This window comes from Pleurodeles waltl, chromosome 4_1 (assembly GCF_031143425.1).
Source record: "Pleurodeles waltl isolate 20211129_DDA chromosome 4_1, aPleWal1.hap1.20221129, whole genome shotgun sequence".
Lineage (NCBI taxonomy): Eukaryota > Metazoa > Chordata > Amphibia > Caudata > Salamandridae > Pleurodeles > Pleurodeles waltl.
Window position 1 is genome coordinate 591214745 of NC_090442.1, and position 20901 is coordinate 591235645.

Genomic DNA, 20901 nt, shown 5'->3' on the forward strand with positions numbered 1-20901 from the left:
GACTTCTGGTGTAGGCTGACCAGTTCCTGCCAGCCTGCCACACACCAGACATGTTGCTGGTCACATGGGGAGAGTGCCTTTGTCACTCTGTGGCCAGGAACAAAGCCTGTACTGGGTGGAGGTGCTTCTCACCTCCCCCTGCAGGAACTGTAATACCTGGCGGGCTCACCTCTTTTGTTACAGCGCCCCAGGGCATCCCAGCTAGTGGAGATGCCCGCCCCTCCGGCCACTGCCCCCACTTTTGGTGGCAAGGCTGGAGGAGATAATGAGAAAAACAAGGAGGAGTCACCCACCAGTCAGGACAGCCCCTAAGGTGTCCTGAGCTGAGGTGACCCCTACCTTGAGAAATCCTCCATCTTGAGTTTGGAGGATTCCCCCAATAGGATTAGGGATGTGCCCCACTCCTCTCAGGGAGGAGGCACAAAGAGCGTGTAGCCACCCTCAAGGACAGTAGCCATTGGCTACTGCCCTCCTAGACCTTAACACACAGCTAAATTCAGTATTTAGGGGCTCCCCAGATCCTAGGAAATCAGATTCCTGCAACCTGAAGAAACAAAAAGGACTGCTGACCTACAAGCCTGCTGAGAAGGAGGAAGACGACAACTGATTTGGCCCCAGCCCTACCGGCCTGTCTCCAACTTCGAAAACCTGCTCCAGCGACGCATTCAACAGCGACCAGCGACCTCTGAAGCCTCAAAGGACTGCCCTGGACTACAGGACCAAGAAACTCCAGTGAACAGCGGCTCTGTTCAAAACCAGCGACTTCTTTGCAACAAAGAAGCAACTTCCAAAGACTTCACGTTTCCCGGCGGAAGCGTGAGACTCTACACTTTGCACCCGATGCCCCCGGCTCGACCTGCAGAAAACCAACACCTCAGGGAGGACTCCCCGGCGACTGCAAGCCCGTGAGTAACCAGAGACGACCCCCCTTGTGCCCCCACAGCGATGCCTGCAGAGAGAATCCAGAGGCTCCCCCTGACCGCGACTGTCTGTAACAAGGGACCAGACGCCTGGAACCAACACTGCACCCGCAGCCCCTAGGACCTGAAGGAACCGAACTTCGACGCAGGAGTGACCCCCAGGCGACCCTCTGCCTTGCCAAGGTGGTGGCTATCCCGAGAAGCCCCCCCCCTGTGGTGTGGCAACTTTGGGGTTGCCTTGAACCTCCAACGGTGGGCTGCCTATGCCCCAGAACTGAGACTTGTAAGTGTTTTACTTACCTCCTAATCTAACCTTTTCTTACCTCCCCCAGGAACTATTGATTTTTGCACTGTGTCCACTTTGAAAATAGCTTATTGCCATTTTTACAAAAGACTGTACATGAAATTGTTTTCATTTAAAGTTCCTAAAGTATCTAAGTGAAGTACCTTACATTTAAAGTATTAACTGTAAATCTTGAACCGGTGGTTCTTAAAATAAACTAAGAAAATATATTTTTCAATATAAAAACCTATTGGCCTGGAATAAGTCTTTGAGTGTGTGTTCCTCATTTATTGCCTGTGTGTGTACAACAAATGCTTAACACTACCCTCTGATAAGCCTACTGCTCGACCACACTACCACAAAATAGAGCATTAGAATTATCTACTTTTGTCACTATCTTACTTCTAAGGGGAACCCAGAGCCAACTTCCTACATTTGGTGACTAGGTAGGCCGACATCCTTCTCCAGGCAGTTCCCATACGTTTGTAACAAATCTGGCCTTTATGAAGAAAATAATTCATTTCACATTGTGAACAAGTGACATATTCCAATTTGTCAAAAAAAAGTGTGGCAGTTTCCCTTTATAATAGAGGAGATGTGTCCTTTTTTATTGGAACCCTGAACAGCTATTTAGAGCAATTACCTCTGGGATGGATGAGAGAAGTGGTCTTGTTGTGCTGAATTGTATGTTAAATAACGTGATATGTGTACTCAGCCATTTCAAATGCTACTTGCCAATGAACGTGGTCTTTGTATATCAGCCCAGTCTCATCATTATGCTTCTATCTCCTAGGTTAGACAGCCTTCCATGAGGTCTACCAATTCTCCACGCTCACCAAGGAGGAGTGTGAGGAAAGACAACAGAAATGGAGATTGGGGAAAATGTGGCATTACCAAGACTGACACCGAATTGTGAGACAAAGGTCGCTTTATTGAAGACAGGTGCCCTTAACATTACAACCTGGCCTTTGCCTTACAAAACTAACCGCCTCACTATACATGCGCTTCAACTACTCCACCTCCCTCCCCCAACCTATCCTCCCCCCTACCCACAAACAGTATTGCAATCTTGTCCTCTTGCATTTATCGTTGCAATTGCTATTTTAAAACTCTTTTTAAAGATGCTATTGCTCTGCAGCTATAACAACTCTAACTTCCTGCCGAACATTTTAACAACGTGGCCCGACCATGCGAAGTCCAGTCTCCCCTCTCCTTTCCCACCTGGGCTGCTGCTTTCAAGCCTAAAACTGTGCAAACCGTACCAACTGGCCCTGCCCCCACCACCCAGAAAGAGTCTTTTAACAGGCTCTTTCTGCCCTCCCTGACGTCTTTATCTAACTCAGCCTAAAGAGGTCCTGCAAAATGTGCTTGATATGCAACAAATAAAGTTATGTGCCCATAAAATACAAATTAACACCACCCTCTCTAAAGAAAACTTAATCCTTCAACTTCAGGTCTGATCTGATTGTTCCAAATATGTAACACTCCGTTCCCTGCAAAAACTCCTCATCTCCTTGTTAATCTTCTTCAATTGCTTCCGGACGCCCCCTCCACGCCATCCCCGGAACAAACGGTGTCCATACTACATGGCATCAAGCCCATTGCTTCTGAATCTCCTTTAAATCTCTCTTCATGTTTTTTAAATACTGAAACCCTTTTACTTCACCTAGATCATTCTTGCCAAGGTGAATTAGCAAAACATTTGGACATTGACCTTGCACAGCCACACCTATTCAAACATGGCAATAATTCTGGCCACTTCATCCCCCCCTTTCCGTGCCACTGTAACTTGTATGCTGCTGGATTAAACCCCAAATTCCCTTCATAACTACCCCGGTGAGCCTGCAGACGTGCCCATTTTATAAAGGAATATCCCACCAGCCAAATTGCCAAAACCTTACTCGCTGGACCAGCTACCGAACCTGAAAAAGAACAAACACAAGAAACTTATGACAAACGATGAACAGTTCCCTTGATCAATGCGCACATACCTCTTAAAAGCATCAGAGCACCACCTCCCCAACTTAATTCCTATCCCGCCCTCTTTTGCCTGCCTCAGTAGCTATGTCTATTCTAAAGGAATGAGTACCGAATTCTGAAGGAATGAGTCCCAAAGATAAAGCTGCTTTCCTTAACAGTGACAGCAATTGGAATGTTGTCAACAGCCGATTATCTTTATGTAGAAAGACTAGCTCAGTAGGAAATCCCCTTCTTGTGTGTAGTGCACAGCCACAAGCTACCGGGCATATGCACCCTTCTGGGTAAGAAGTCAGCTGTACCATGCTTCCCATACCTCTTTAGTCCGTCTTTGAGGTACTAATCCAAATGCAAACAATGTTCCCCTTTACTTGGATGTCAGTCCAAAGAATCGCTGATTGTCTCCTACCACTTAAAAGCACAGACACTCTAAAGGACCCGAAGAACATCCAGGCCATAAGTGTACTATAAAGCTGCACCTTGCCCCATCCAAACAAATTTTTGTAACTTGGGAACCAAAGCCACCAGCACTGGTATGGTCACCGGACTCCTGACAGTCCCTTTTGACCCTACCTCTCTAGCCCAACCTTCTAGCATTCTTTTACCAAATTCTCCCGCCGAAGGAGCATAGCCCCATAATACCTTGCCCATATAGGCAATTTTGGCTAGGTAGCCCGAAATAGTGACCTTGGATTGCCCTCTCTGAATAAGCCTTAGAATAAACTGAACTACATCCTGAAGTCTCTCTCACTGTTCCCGTCGCCTACAGGCCCCACTCTGCTTAAACTCCCTCCAAGTTTGCAAGTACGCTCATTGCGTGGTTATTGCTAGAGAATTCTGAACCAGCTGAAGCATCCTTTGTCTCCCAATGTCCATAATTCCAGAGGCATCTGCACTTTCCTGATTTCCGCATCCCTGACCAGCTCAAGGAACCTCTCCCACTGTGAACGAGACAAAGTATTCGCAACGTCATTGTCCTCTCCAGGAACATGTCTTGCTCTGAAAGCAACATCATACCTTCAACAAAGCAGCACAAAAGCACCCAGCAACGTTGACACCAGAACGTCCCTTGCAGATTGACGGTTGACAACATGTACTACTGCCATATTGTCAACACTTAAAATAACTTTTTTGTGTGCCAGCTCTCCCCCCCCCAATAAGGTCACCACTACCAACAAAAGAAACATTTCCAAAAAGGCAATACTTCTGCCTCCATGCTTCCATGCCTGCAGCCACTCCCCTGCTCACCATCTACCCTGCCAGTAAAGTCCAAATCCAATGCCACCTGCTGCATCCAAGAAAATCTTGGGCATCCCATTCTAAGTCTTGCCATCGCCTCAAAGGTATTTGTTAGAAATGGGGTCTTTGGTTGGCAGTCAGGTTACCCCCTGTCCAAGCAAGGACCCTCACTCTAGTCAGGGTAAGTCACACACAATCCAAATTATCCTGTGCCCACCCTCTAGTAGCCTGGCACTGAGCAGTCAGGCTTAACTTAAAAAGCAATGTGTAAACTATTTGTGCAATAGATCATACAATAACACAATATAGCACCACAAAAATACACCACACAGTGTTTAGAAAAATATTTAATATTTATCTGGATATTTGCAGGTCAATACGATCAAAGATGCAATAAGTAAATGTAGAGATATCACTGAAAAGTGATATAAAGTGTCTTCAGTCTTTTAAAAGCAAACAAAGTCTCTTTCAAGCACAAAGTACCTGGTTCGCGTGAAAAATCTCCGCAGCGGGCCGCAGAGGAGGAGAAGCGTGGAAACAAAGGGGTGTGCGTCGATTTCTCAGACCACACATGGCGATGCGTCGTTTAGTTTCCATGCAGGCATGGCTGTGCATCGATTTCCGGCACTCAGTCGTGGATCCTCTTCGGGTTGCTGGGTTTTCAGACGCCCCGGGGTCTGTGCGTGGAATCCTGGGGTTGTGGAGCAAAGTCACAAGTGCTGCGTCGCTCTGGTGGGCGTTGCATGGAAGTTTATTCCGCATGGCAGGCGACACGTCGATTTCCCCTCTGGAAGTCAGGCTGCGTCATCCGAGGTCGGCTGTGCGTCGATCCGGTGGGCCGTGCGGCGAAGATCCGTTCGCAACGCAGGCGTCGGGTCAATGTTCTCCTTGCGAAGTTGTGCTGTTGTTCCAGTTCGCCGTGCAGTGAATTTCTCACCGTGGGGCAGGCTGTGCGTCGGTTTTAGCAAGCTGTGCGTAGAATTTTCACCACACAGTGAGTCCAATTGCAAGAGAGAAGTCTTTTTGGTCCTGAGACTTCAGGGAACAGGAGGCAAGCTCTATCGAAGCCATTGGAGAGAACTTCTTCCCCACAGCCAGAGAGCAGCAAGGCAGCAGGGCAACAGCAAGACAGCAGTCCTTCACAGAAAGCAGTCAGGTGAGTCCTTTGGGCAGCCAGGCAGTTCTTCTTGGCAGGATGCAGGTTCTGGTTTACAAGTTTCTTCTCCAGGAAGTGTCTGAGTTGGAAGGGGCAGTGGCCCTTTTTATATACCCAAATGTGCCTTTGAAGTGGGGGAGACTTCAAAGGGTGGCTTAGAAGTGCACTAGGTCCCTTTCAGTTCAATCCTGTCTGCCAGGGTCCCAGTAGGGGGTGTGGCAGTCCTTTGTGTGAGAGCAGGCCCTCCATCCTCCCAGCCCAGGAAGACCCATTCAAAATGCAGATGTATGCAAGTGAGGCTGAGTATCCTGTGTTTGGGGTGTGTTTGAGTGAATGCACTAGGAGCTGTCAACTAAACTCATCCAGATGTGGATTGTAAGGCACAGAAAGGTTTAAATGCAGAGACATGCTCACTTTCTAACAGTGACACTTCTAAAATAGTGATATTAAATCCAACTTCACCAGTCAGCAGGATTTTATATCACCATTCTGGCCATACTAAATATGACCTTCCTACTCCTTTCAGAACAGCAGCTACCACTCAAACAATATATGAGGACAGCCCCAATGTTAGCCTATGAAGGGAGCAGGCCTCACAGCAGTGTAAAAATGAATTTGGGAGCTTTACACTACCAGGACATGTAAACCACATAGGTACATGTCCTGCCTTTTGCCTGCACAGCACCCTGCCCTATGGGTTACCTAGGGCTTACCTTAGGGGTGGCTTATATGTAGAAAAAGGGGAGTTTTAGGCTTGGGAAGTACTTTTAAATGCCAAGTCGAATTGGCAGTGAAACTGCACACACAAGCCTTGCAATGGCAGGCCTCAGACAATGTTAAGGGGCTACTTAAGTGGGTGGCGCAACAAGTGCTGCAGGCCCATTAGTAGCATTTAATCTACTGGCCCTTGGCACATATAGTGCACACTACTAGGGACTTATTAGTAAATTAAATAATCCAATTGGGTATGATCCAATGTTACCATGTTTAAAGGGAGAGAGCATATGCACTTTAGCACTGGTTAGCAGTGGTAAAGTGCCTAGAGTCTAAACACCAGCAAAAACAGTGTCCAAAAAGTGGAGGGAGGCAGGCAAAAAGTTAGGGGTGACCACCCTACGGCTGTCAGGTCTAACAGTATTCCATTGAAATCCTCCAAAAACGTAAGCCACATCCTTAGATCTTCTTTCACCTCCGCTGAAAAGCGTACATGGTGATGAGGCAAATGGTTACCTGCCAAGGACAATCCCAAACGCCTACAAAAGCTCCTTCCAGCTCTGACTGCTTTAGACGCAAAATTAAAGTGACCCAACAGCACCTGTATCTCCCTAGCTGTCACTTTTTCTTTATTCAGCATGGGATTTAACAACTGAGCCATTGCAATATTCTTTTTCAATGGGAGACGTGCTTCCATGCTCATTGAATCAATCTGAATGCCCAGAAAAGACAATGATGTGAGAGGTCCCACTGTCTTTTCCGGGGCCAAATGCACCCCCAAATCCCTCATGACCTCCTGAAAAGCCTCCAACATTTTCCTGCACTGGTTCGACTCTGATTTCCCTACTAAGAAGAAGTCATCTAAGTAGTGCGTTATTGCTGTAATGCCCCGTGCTTCGCCGGAAAACCCATTGCAAAAATGTGCTGAAGCATTCAAAAAGCGCGCACGATATGGAACAACCCATCAGCAGTGCCTTATCAACACACCAACACCCTTCATACTGGATCCCCAAAAGTTCAAAGTCATCAGGGTATACCGGCAACAGCCGAAAAGCTGACTTGATGTCGCTCTCAGCCAACAATGCCACCTGTCCGACCTGCTCCACTAACTTAATGCCACATCCACTGAGGCATATGTCACAGATACTTGTTCTTCAGGAATGAAGTCATTAACCAAAGCTCTCTTCGGCCATGACAAATGTTAAATCAACCCAAAATGTCCTTCCTCTTTTTTGGGGATAATACCCAATGGGAGAAATCATAAGGTTCTGCATTGGCCAATCAAGAAATGGGCCTGTAATGCGACTTTCCAAAATCTCTTTCTGTAACTTCTCCCGCACTACCTTTTGTGTGATGCTACTTTCAGATTTCAGATTCTCTGCCCACCTACACCCCCATGACCTGTAATACCCAGTATGAAACCCCATGTGAAACCCTCCCTTAGTAGATTAGCTTCCTCCTGTCTGGATATTGCGATAACTAGAATTCCAGCTTCTCCAATTTAACTGGAGTCGGAGCTCTTACCACCAGAGCCATGCATGTCTCTTCCTCCTCTTGTTGCGTTTGTATGGAACTCTTGTGACCCCCCCAGATGCTTGTCCCCCCCAACAATTGACCAAAGAGAGCCTGCCTGCGCACTTGGAACATTCATGCCAGAAACAGCAATACTCTCTGGTACATAACCCTTTATTGAAGTCCCAGCATGCTCCCACTTGTCCACTACCAAACCCATTGGATTGTCGTCTTGTAGACCCCCACCCTGACTCGAGTGGGACATTCCCGAAAGGGACAGTAAGATATAGGAAGACCCTTAGCTGTAAATACCGTCTTCCCAAATTTGGCTAGACCCATGGTATGCTGCCAGAGATCTTCATCAATCTGTCCCCTTTGAACTTCCTGGTTTACTGCTATGCGGGCCCGAAACTCCTCATCATATTACACCTATGCATAACCATTGTAATTCAACTGCACCTTCCTAATCACATCCATGTATTTAAGAAGAGCTACTGAACACTCTGGATACTTTTCACAGTACACACTAGCGAATATCAAAAAAGGCTGCAGTCCAATTCTCAATTGTTACAGGTGTCTTAGGGCGTTTAGCCAATTCAGTTTCTTCTTCTTTCGACCCTTCTTTGGCTCTTAATTCTCTATGGAGGGGTTTCAACATTTCCACAAACTCCCATTTCCATATCTTCTCCTGTATGTCAAGCATTAAGCATTAAGTGGGCACTCAGAGGCTTAGAAGTTCCAAATATGGGAGTTTCTTAACTTTAACTTCCTTACTCTCCAAACCCTCCTTCTTATTCTCTGTTTTGTCTACGACTACCTGCTCTCCCCTTAGTCACCCACCAGTTGCTGCTGTTCCCTCTACTGCTTGACGCTCACGCCTTTCTTAGAAACTGGACCTACTTCTGATCCCATAATCCCATCTGTGCACACGGCCATATCAGTCATGTATACTCCTTTCCACAGGCGTGCCTCACTGCCACCTGTTTCAGTATCCTCCAACACCACAGACACTATTGCATTGAGCTTCTGAGCTTTCTTACCTGGAGTCAAGGCAGTGGCTGCTCGTGGCTCTTCTGCCTTCCCAGCTCCTCCCTTTTTGCAGCACTTCGCAAACCACTCTGTCCCCCAGATCTTGAGCCCTGTAAGATACGAAAAACAGGATCATCTGCCCCCAAACCCTCCCACCTTTTTGGCCAAGCATCTTCTCTTTCTGCCACCATTCTACTTCTCTCCTTCTAGACACATACTCCTCCTGCACCTCCGCTTCCTCTAAACTCTCTTCATCAAAATCAAGCACCATATGCCCACTCAACACCTGAGAAGCCATACCAGACGGTCCTGGTTGCTACTCAAAATAACTGTAGGTTTCGGGTTGTATATGTTGAGTAGCCGCCGGTGGGCGACGAGGGGTTGCTTTGAACCCGCTGTCCCACCTTACCACCATATCTGTTGTATGCTGTTGCCTTGAGATGCCGGCAGGTGCACCAGACCTGCCATCCCACTGCACCCTTCCAATGTCACCACCTTTGAATACTGTTGCCCTTTCCGATCCCTCGTTGATCTGGCCGGCTGCTTGGGGCTCTGCTTTTTCTTTTCCTTGAGGGTCTTGAGCTATCCTAAGATCCCTTGAGCCCCACATTGTATCGGTCATCACTTGCTGCGAAGAGGGAAAAGAAATAGGGCCCGGTGTTCTGGACTTAACCTTCACAAAAACATCTAGACCATCTCTGCCTAAATCCGTCACGTCCTCTTCCCAGCTTTGCTCGTCCCCACTCAAAATTATGACGTCCCAGTACCCCCAACCCTTACTTTCCCTGCCTTCCCACATACCGCCCTGGACCTGTGACCTAAACTGCTCCATCTGGAATAAACTTTTGTGGGAGGCCTACAGCGCCATTCATGAGTTTGCCCGGCCGGCGTCAGCAGATCCAATCTGCCCACCTCTTCAAGCAAGGACAAGGCCTGACACACTAATTCATCTGACATATTGAGGTACTCAGCTCACATTCCGTATAATTACTGTTCCTCGCTTTTAACGCTTATTTAATATAATCTAAATATGCTAATTTGATCTCTACTCCTAAAGAATTTGATCTCTGCTCCTGAAGACAGACAGCCTCTGTGTCGCCTATGAAAAATGGTGATTAACCTCATAAAATGGCCGATTAAATATCCGGATGTGAACAAAGTCCAAATGTAGCTCAAAAATAGCCAGGGCAGTCATGGACTGCTGCATTACCCCAATAATTCCGGGAGGAGACCTCCCCCGGTCGGCTACCCCCCAAAACCTCAGTCCCCGCTGGAGAGCTATGACCATCAAATGACATCACAGGAAGCACTGGTTGTACCAACGACTTCTGGATTCTAAGGCGTAATGGACTCATCCTCAGGAAAACTTAATGACAATCTGTAGTGCTGGTGCAGTGGCGGGCTCTGATGTTTACACAGAACATCCACCTAACATGTGCAGTTTTTCAAAATGTATTGCCGAGAAAGCACAAGCTCTTACAGTACAGCACTCAAGTAACCAGAACTCCAAATCATAGGCCTGTTGAGTAAAAAACTGTAGTGCCCATCTGCATAGAGCTTCCTGGTCTATACTCTGTTTACCTTGATTAGCTGTTCAGTTTATTATCCACAGCACAGAAATGTAGACCCATACCAGTGCAGAAGGCATACTCCTACTACAACAGGTACACTACATCACATCAGAACATCTCAAACACTACATCTTGAGTCATTATGACATGTAATAATATAAAAAAGTTGTGGTTGGGTTAAAAAATATTTGAAAAAAGGTATTGTATTTTTTTTAAAACAATACATTTAAACAAGACGGTTCGAAGAGCAACGCCGCCATGAGCAGGAAGGAGAGACACAAAAGGAAAAAGAAGTTCACTAGCAGTCAAATATATTGGCAAATGTGCAATTATCCATGTAACAGGGTTGGTCCCCAAGCAGTAACAAAACCACCCCAAGGCGGGGCAAACGTAAAGCATTTACCAATGCAATCAAAGTATTTTTGAAAGGCAAGAACGTGAACGAGTGAAAGTGATGGGTGTGAGGTGGGCATGTTTAAAAGCCCACATACATGCCAGCTCGACCTAATGACATTGAATATTCAAGGATGGCCCATAACTGAATTTCTGCGAAATCAACGTTTATCTAGATAAGAAATACGTTTCCAACTTTAGACACAGAGGGATATTTTTCACCTTATTCCATCTCAATTTAAAGCTAACGTGTTGGGGTGTCAGCTGTTCATCACAGATTGGAACGTCAGCAGTTTGAACCTCCGACTCAAGGAGAAGCTGTGCCTTACAAAAAGCACAGGCTGAATTAAAGTGTCAGAGGCACTGAGGCAGATCGTCTAGTTGCAAGTTGCACCGATTTAAGTTTAGACTAACGCATGCAAACCACGTGGTTATTTTCAGTCAGGACCTACCTTGCTTTTCCATTGAAGCAAAAAAACGAGAGCTCGTGTTTACTTTCCAAAATCGACTTACCTCGCAAACGTTCTGACCCTCTCCCACGGAAAGGCATTTTTTATACTTTGGCCAAATACGAGTTGTGTTTTGATTAGTGTTGACCAGCATTATCTACTCTCACATATGGTATTTACAGCTGCTGCTATTTATCCATTGATCCACCCATATTTCCACACATGCATACAACCCTCTACCTAATCCTATTAAATGAATACAAAAGCATGTTTCGAGGTGACCACAATTTTCAACTCTTCCTATTGTATATTTCCAGGTAGTGCTGCTAGGCTGCTTCATGTAATTACTTACTGGTTATGTACTTCTCACATTCTTTCTACTTTTACTTCTTGACGCCCTTAGATTAAATGCAAGGTGGGATAAACAGGTAATGGCCACCAAGTTAATGCTCAGTGAAGGGAAAACCTTTACTGCATGTAGGAATTGTGTATGTAAGAATCACATTAAATTTGCTCTCCACAAAACAGGAGCAATAACAGTTATGAAAATTTGTATCAGTCTTTTACTGTCCAGAAGTGGACCACAGGTATACACTACCTTGCCAAAACCATTGAAGAATAAATTAATCTTGGGAACTAAAGTACAAAGGGCCACATGTACGTACCAAAAAGCATTTTGGTATGTACAGACCCATTTTTGCAATTCTGTAATCTACTTACCGAATCGTATAAAGGGTTTGTGAGTCTCATTAAGGAAGGGGCGTTCCCTTCTCAATAGCAAGTCTCAGTCTGATGTATGATTGTTTTGTGACCACGAATGCGTTCACAAAACAATCGTAGTTAGCACCAGTCTCAAATTGGTGCTAACCCATTCGCAAAAGGGAAGGGGTCCCCAGGGGACATTATTTTACCATCAATTCAAAATTAATGGTAAGCCATTCGCAAATGGGTAAGTGTCCCCTGGGTATCCCTTTACCCATTGAGAATGTTGATAAAAACGTTCTTAGGAGTAGGCAGTGGTCCATGGAACCAGGTCCTACTCCTATCAAAGGTTGTTTTACTTTTCATCATTTTAAAAATACATCATGTTTTATTTTTAGGAAACCAGGCTGCACTTAAAAAAAGATTACTTTATTTAAAATCAGTCTCAAAATGGTAGCATGGTGACTTCAGCAGATCAGCATTTCTGTGACTGTAGCCAATCGTAGTAGGTCACAATTTGTGACCTGCCTCATACATACTAATGAGGTAGGTTAAAGTACCCTCAATTTTACTTATCTTCACATTGTTTGCCTACTCTGAATTTGCAAACCCTGCAAGTAGGTTAATAACATTAAATGAAATGATAAAGTATCCTATCCAGTAAACAAGCCTTTAAAAATAAAGGGCCAAATGTACTAAAAGACGATTCACAAAAAGTGGCTGCCCTCTTGATTTATGGACTAGCTTCAATCCAAATCCATCTGCCTTGCTGGAACCAAAGAGATATATCTGCTACTTGGAAACCTCGCTTGTCACACTGTAAATAATATTACTAAACAATAACAGCTCCTATTTACCTCTTGTTGCAAAGAACACCAAGTTAAAGATATAAAACGAACATCACCTAACTTTCCATGACCCTTCATGAACTTACTCAGGCCTATTACACTCTCTGAATCACTCATGATGTGCCATTTTGTCGGGGAAGAAATTCACCTTTCTTAAAACTAATGGCATCAACACCATGGGAGTTTTCTTCCATGATGAGGTGTCATTTATTTTGCTTTTTACTGTCACTGTCCCACGTAGGATTCTTGGGATTTCAAAGACTTCATGGCACCTGAAAAAGCAATTGCAGACTACAGCCCAACAGTGGAGTTTAATCCCGATCAGAGTTTATTTTGAATGTTAGATTTTTTGAATTTTTTTAAAAAAAGGAATGAAATGCACAACAAATTTAAGAAAGTAGAAGGTTCTCCATTTATTACTAAAATAGTATATTTGTTTTACCGCCTTTAAGCTGCAGCAGAATTGATGGCATCCGACGTTGAGCTTATTTATTTAGTTACTTATTTATTTTTGCAGCAGTATCATTTCTATCAGATATGTTTAGAACATCAGTGATGACAGTAGATGGAACAGAGGTGTGATGTGATTAACAAACATTTTGAAGAGTAACTATTAAGATATGGGTAATGCCATCGATTGTTAGGACCTCTGTGACATCTCATTTACATTAATATACCTTGTTATACCATTGTGAAATACACATATTTTCAGAGGTTTAAGGGTGGGCTGTTGCTTACATCTTTCGGGTTGCAAGAATTTACATTTTAATGCTACCTTGAACTCCTACAGAAATGGTGTTTAGTGAGTGCCTAGTGGTAGAGATGTCTAGTGGAAAGGTCTTAGATGATACAGAAGCACGAACTTGGTTGGTGAAACGTTGTCCGGGGTATTTAGAGGGTTTTGGCTAAAAGGTTTTAGATTGTAGATGTGTAGTGACCTAAAAGGTCAGAGTGGAATTTGGGGGCCACAGCATTCACTGGTATGAAAACAAGTGTCAGTAACAAGTGTCAAATGTTGCAAAGGAGTACTGTAAAGGCCCATTAGCAAACTATAACAGTAGTCTAATTACCTAAGTACTAGTGAGTTATGAATGACTCATCTGTATTGACTTGAATGTGAAAGTGAACATTGCATAGACGCCGTTTGGTATCGTGCTAAGGGATGGCAGTGTTGTTCTTTATTATACCATTTTCATAAGTGAGCTGAAGAAAACCCCAACGTGTCAGGCCATGGTTGCAAATTCAGACTATTGGGTATGAGTTTATTGAGTCGATTAGACAGATGGCTGGTGAGAAGCATAGATAAAGGGCCTACATTTGTATTAACATGAGAGACCATAGAGCTGTAAGGCTGCCTGAAACATGTGACATGAGATGGTGTGGTAAAGTAGGAAAACAGCAAAAGGTGCGTGTCTTTGACCTTCAGGTGTTTTGAGAAGCTAAATTAGGAAATGATATTCTACTGGAGGTGATGGAAAGGAGAAAAGCAAACAGCTAAAGGCAAAACCTCTGGATTGTTGATTTCCTGGAGTCTTGTGCATTAAAGAAATATCAGTCAGAAACATTTCAGATTACCCAATTGTGAGCTAGGCTTGTGGTGCCAAGAGTCCACAGTAGTGAAATCTGATCAACAGCACCAGAGGTGGCAGATAATTCCAAGATTATGAATTTGGAAGAAACATTGATTGTGATAGGCAGTGATAACACGTTATGATACATGTGAAAGAGCAGTTTCCATTCAGAAGATTGAGAAGATGGTACTGAAATAAAATACTGAACATACAGGGAAGGACATTGGATGTGACATCACAGTGTGATGACTGAAGGGGTCTAATTTCACTTTTATTAAATTAGTAAATTCAGTGGTAAATGTAGTGGCAAAGTGCAAGAGCCTAGTTGAATGGGACTGGGACACCATGAGGATCAAAGAGAGTAGAGGTAGAGCGGTGAAAAGTGTAGCCAGTGTGCATCTTATTTTGATAATTTTTTAGGCAAAGCTTGTAGGTGCATATGCATGTATGTTTGTGTACTTGTAAAAGCAAACTGCTGAGAAGCAAAGGAACAAGGCACAAATAGTAAAAGCCGAAGTGCACAAATCAAATCACATATAAAAGACAGGAAATAAATGATTTCTGCTGCGTGTGGAAAAATGCTCATTCAAGAAATGTGTGAAGCAATTCTTATGTCAGTGTTCTCGATTTTGGGTGCATTGATGAGAATGCATGCTTTCTGTTTTGCTTTCCTTTTTACACTTCTTTGTCTCCAATCTCGACATGTTCTGGCTCCCTATGTGGTGTTGTCCACCTGAAGCAGTCAATTTCCTATGAGAAGATTATGCAAAAATAAGCTTAATTACAACAAATGGAAATATGACAGTACTATTTGTTTAAGCTTGAAATGCTTTTGACCGATTTCAGGCTGAAAATACCAGCCAAATTCATATGCAATTAAGAACCGCAACTTGCATTCAAATATCCTTGCTCGCACGTTCCTGTGAGTTATCGAGGGAATGTCTCAAAACAAGCACAGCAAGAAATTGCCAAAATTACTCAAAATACACTGGCATAATTTACATTTCGCCCTGGGCCTAATCAATTTGGTGAACAAGAAATGCTGTTGCTGGGGAGGACGATGTATCCATTAGGTTCCAAGGAGAGGTTGAAGTTAACAAGGGAAGGGATGGAACAATTGGGTACTGTTAGCGCGTGGGACCTTAATAAGTAAACTTACAAGGAGATATGAATAGGTCAATGAACCTTCTGACTCGCATTTAAGATGTTCCCAACATAGATCCAGTACATGCAGATCAATAATCGGTAATCAATCAATAACATTAATAATCAGTGATGATCAATAGCATTAGTAATCAATAGGAGTCAGTAATTATCACACTCCATGACCTTTCAGTCACAAATAACCACACCTTTTAGTAAAAGTTAGAATATTTATTTCCCTATACTAACAGTGCTAAAGTCACGTAACATAATCTCAAAACCAAATGATAAACATAGAGAAACATCACTGGCTGCCCAAAGCATTAAAGGAACGTAATCTAATCAAAACTTGAATGATTACACATTCTAAGGTTACGGTGCAAATTAATAACAAGAAAAATTGAGCAAGCAATATTACACACATTTATAGTCAGCAAAGGAAGGACATCAACTGTTACTCCCTATAGCGAATTTTCATTAGTGAGGGTTCTTATCAAACACCAGATTAACTTTAGCATGTTGAGCTTCATGCAAAACATTTTAGTCAACACAAATGTAGAAAACATCTAACTATGGCTCTCTCAAAATAGTGTGGTTGGTACCTAGAAAGAAAAAGCAAAAAGACTTAAGGAACACATCAGAAATAATATACCTCTCCTCAATTGGATCGGCAAGCTAACACAGTCTTCGTCATCAGGATATCAGTTCAGACTGCAAGGCATCAGGATTCAGCATCAAAGTTAAGGAAAATGCAATGTCTTTAAGCATTAAAGTAAAGCACATCTCTAGATGCTCAGTAAAGTAATGGCTTTTCAGCAAGAAGAAAATGGGCAAATGCGCTGTCTTTCATCAGTATAGTCAGGCTAAGTTAGATTCCCTAAAACTACTTCCTAAGTCCCTATTGATCAAGGGATCGCATGTTCACACTTTGTCAAATAAAACTAAAACTTCAAATCTATAATTTCTACTAGTACATAGTTCACATATCGCTGATTGCCTTCTTTTGTAATGTCCTCATCATCCAGCTCGTAAGGTAACAATATTGTTACAGCTTATACTCCAGTCAGGGTCTACATTGTTGTCTTCCTGAGAAAGTCAGTCTTACACACATTACACTTATAGTGTTACATTTAGCAAGAACAGCATCATCTAGCAAGCGGTTCTCATGAAAAAGACTTTTAGCAATAAGCACATGAACTATACAGTGGGAAATTACAATTTTAAATCTCTAAGCACACATTTTATTAACGCCTAAGAAATACAGCTTGACTTGAGGCCGTGCAACTAAGCCAAGATCTCTGCTAAGTTAAAGCCTATGATTAATAAAGCTAAGACATAAGGCATATCCCTTAATATGATGTACAACTACATTAATCAAACATAAGCTCCTTATTTCTTATTAATAAACCATTAATAAGTATACTTTGTGAACATTGGCGGCCACTCACGTGGACACATTTTCAAATGCGTGCATTATTTTTCTACATATTATTTAATTTTCTACACAAATCTATTACTCAGAATACCTGAATATTCATTAATATTTTTATTAAAACACCTGCTCTAGCAATCCCTCCTCTGATGACTATATTTGTCATTACACTAGGCTATCACTCACAAAATTTTGCATCAGCTAAAATTCTGTCATTTTAATCCCTTCATATCATTGTTCCATTTAACAATTTTTCTTGAAAATTTTTTCCCATTTCTTTTCTTCCCTCCTCTGATTATTCTTTAACCTTTTAAACAATTTACATACTCCCCATATCCCAATCAGGCAAACCATGACAATTAATATTCTCTGTAATATTTTCAATAAGATCCTTTTCCCATTGTTGCTGAGCTAATTTCCCACTGAAGCAAAACCTTTGTCAACTTTCTCCCAAACACCTGGTTCTTTCAATTCTTTCAAATTAGGACTTTCATCAGCCATATTAGTAAGTAAGCTTCTAATTTCTTTAATATTATCAGGAATGAACGAACAACAATGCCTAGAATTAAGCATTCTACAAACTCCGCCATCCTTCGCTAAAAGAATGTCTAAAGCTAGGCGATTTTGAAGAGTCATGGCTCTTTGGCAGCAAATTCAGTACAACATGCAAGGTGATGCACCTTTGTAATTGTACTTTAAAAAGTTTAAATTTTTTCCATATTTGGATGATGCAAGATCTAGGGAACTATGACTGGCTCTTCTAATGAGTCCTGGAGGCAGGGAAGTGGATTCTCCTGCTAGGTGGTGTCCAGTGTTCCTTTTTGTAATGCAAGGCAAAAAGCCCTCTGTGGTGAGGCTAAAGCCTGGGGAGCAATTAATTACACTTAGCCTGGAGAAAACCTCCTTATCACAGTAGGTGGGGGCCTTCTTGTGTGATGCTGAGATCTGGTTAGTAGAGATTGCTACTTATGATTGGACCTAGAGCCAGAAAAGTGAATCAAGGCATTTAATTGGTTGGCAGTGTGCCAGCTTATTTGTGGCATTAGGCATAGGATCTACTTGGACATTGTTATGGTCTGGGGCAATCTTGGGTAATATGGCAAAGTCATTAGCTATAGGGATTAGTGCGGGACAGAATAAATGTTACTGGTGCCTACAATCATTGTGTGAAATGCTGAAATAGGGTGAGGAATACGAAATTTCCTAGCTATCGTGAAGGAAAGTTTCAATTCTATTAAGGACACGGAGGCGAGGATTATGCAGATCTTTCTTCACTTTTAATTAAACAGCAAGTTCAAAGTAAAACAAAACATGAACAAAAAAACTACAAGTTCCATGAGCCCGCCGACATGGTAACGAGTATCCAATGAGGTGCACTCCTTCACGTTGGTATAAGTATCCCGAAATGCGTCACACTTCCTCGACTTCACTGCGGAAGGAATCCTGGTAGAGTCAATTGGTCGTAGTCTCGGAACCTACCAAAAAAGGTATAATTAGATGCAAATCCGATAAAACACAGATACATACTGACTGCAATAAAGTCATGAACCTTAAAATACCTCTAAATAGAGTGTGATCACTTCTGAATCAAATACTACATGATGTATTTAGAACATGATCAGCATGACAACAAACAAAAAATGTACAAACTCAAGTATACTACCTTGTTACGTAGGTAGATGTAATCGGGAGGGGACATACCAGCGTAATGTATGTGGGTGGGATAATCCTCGCCTCCGTGTCCTTAATAGAATTGAAACTTTCCTTCACGATAGCTAGGAAATTTCGTATTCTATCACAGGACCGGAGGCGAGGATTATGCAAGTTTAAAGCTTACTCACCACAAGTGCGGCTGCTTCATGAATTGGTTTAAAGTAAAACTTTTTAAAAGTAGACTCTGAAGACCAATCAGCAGCATGCATGATGTCCTCCAATCTGCCCCCCACTTGTATGGCTTTGGAAGCCATAGCTCCCCGAGTAGAATGGGCGCCGAAAACTTGAACATCTACTCCTGCCTCAGAGAGAATCCATCGAATCCATCTGGCAACGGAAGGGGAAGAAACCGCCTTAAACGGTTTCGTTATAGAAATCAATAATTGCTTGACTCCTGGAGGTCTACAAGAACTGGTTACTTCCTCATAGACTTTGAGACATCGAACCACACATAGCTTCGGGGAATCAGGAAAAGCGGGATAGGATACCGACCTGGTATTAGACTGTGTCCTCCTTGCAATAGTAAACGTGACCCCCTCTGGAGTAAAGATACGAGCGGAAATATCCAATGCTCTGACATCGGACACTCGCTTACAGGAAATGAGGCAGAGAAGCATGGCCAATTTGGCTGACAATTCCTTTAGTGACAAATATTGGTTGTCCCGCCAAGAGGACAAGAGACTAAGAACCAAGTTCACGTCCCAGAGTTCCGAATATCTGGGTTGCGGAGGTCTGGAGAGTCTAATACCCTTAAGAAGTTTACAAATCCAGGGATGCTCCCCGACCGGGCGATTGTTAAGGGGCGGGTGGCCCGCCGAGATGGCCGAACGAAAAGAATTGATAGTGCGATACGCTAAGCCAGATTCCCCTAATTCTGCAAGGAAATTGATGATGTCGGTAATACTGGCCCCCATGGGATCGCAGTGTTTGCCCACACACCAACGAGACCATCTGTTCCATGCAGATCTATATCGTTTGCATGTACCCGGGGCCCAGGCCTGTGCGATGAAGTTATTAGCCTCCTGCGAAAGTCGGTTGTCTTGCCAACGATGCCGGAAATCTTCCAAGCTATGAGGGAAAGATGACCTTGAAGGACCAGAGGGTGATAGGAACCCAACGGATCCAGGAGTATTGAGGGAAAATGCGGGAGGCGAAGAGGACACTCGCACGAGAGTTCCAACAGGGTCGGGAACCACGGCTGTGACCTCCACCAGGGGGTTATCAGAACCACCGTCGCCTCTTGGCGGCGAACCTGAGCCGCAACCCGCGGAATAAGGAGAAACGGGGGAAAAGCATAACCCTGAAGGGTACCCCAATGCTGGAGAAACGCATCTACTGCCGCCGCTCCCGGATCCGGTCGCCAGCTGAAGTATAGGGGAAGTTGAGCATTCCAACGAGACGCAAAGAGATCCACTGAACAGGGACCCCAGCGATCCATGATCGGCTGAAAAACCGAGCGATGTAGACGCCAATCGCTGGGATCCTGGAGAAACCGAGAATTCCAGTCTGCCCCTACATTCTGGGTTCCCGGAAGATACTCCGCCGTGACTGAGATTTGGCGTTGAAGGCAAAAATGGCAAAAATTCTTCGCCAGTTCCGCTAGGGCTCTTGATCTTGTTCCCCCTAAGCGATTTATGTATTGTATCGCTGATACGCTGTTCATCCGTAGTAGAACAACACATGAGACTTTGTCTCTCGTGAGAGATCTGATCGCAAAAGATCCCGCCAGGAGTTCCAGGCAGTTGATATGCATGGTTAGTTCCTGCGGGGTCCAGCGTCCCCCGAACGATATGTCTCCGCAACGGGCCCCCCATCCCTGGCGACTGGCGTCTGATTCGATCACCAGATCCGGGGCTGCACCAAAAATGGCCCTGCCATTCCATGCCTCCATGTGGCCCAGCCACCAAAACAGCTCCGTCCTTGCCTCTGGAGACAGGGAGATCAACTCGGAGTACGTGACCCCTCGGCGAAGGTGAAACGCTTTCAAGCGCTGCAGGGCTCTGTAGTGTAGGGGACCCGGAAAAATGGCCTGAATCGAAGAGGAAAGCAGGCCGATCACCCTGGCTAATTGACGTAGTGAAATGTGGTCTCGTCGAAGGACTTTCCTCAGTTCCTTCTTTATCTTGGAGATCTTCGGCGTCGGGAGACTGAGAGACGCCGATCGGGAATCCACTAGAAACCCTAGAAAGACTAACGATTGAGTCGGAGTAAGTTGCGACTTCTGTTGGTTGATCACGAAACCAAGGTCC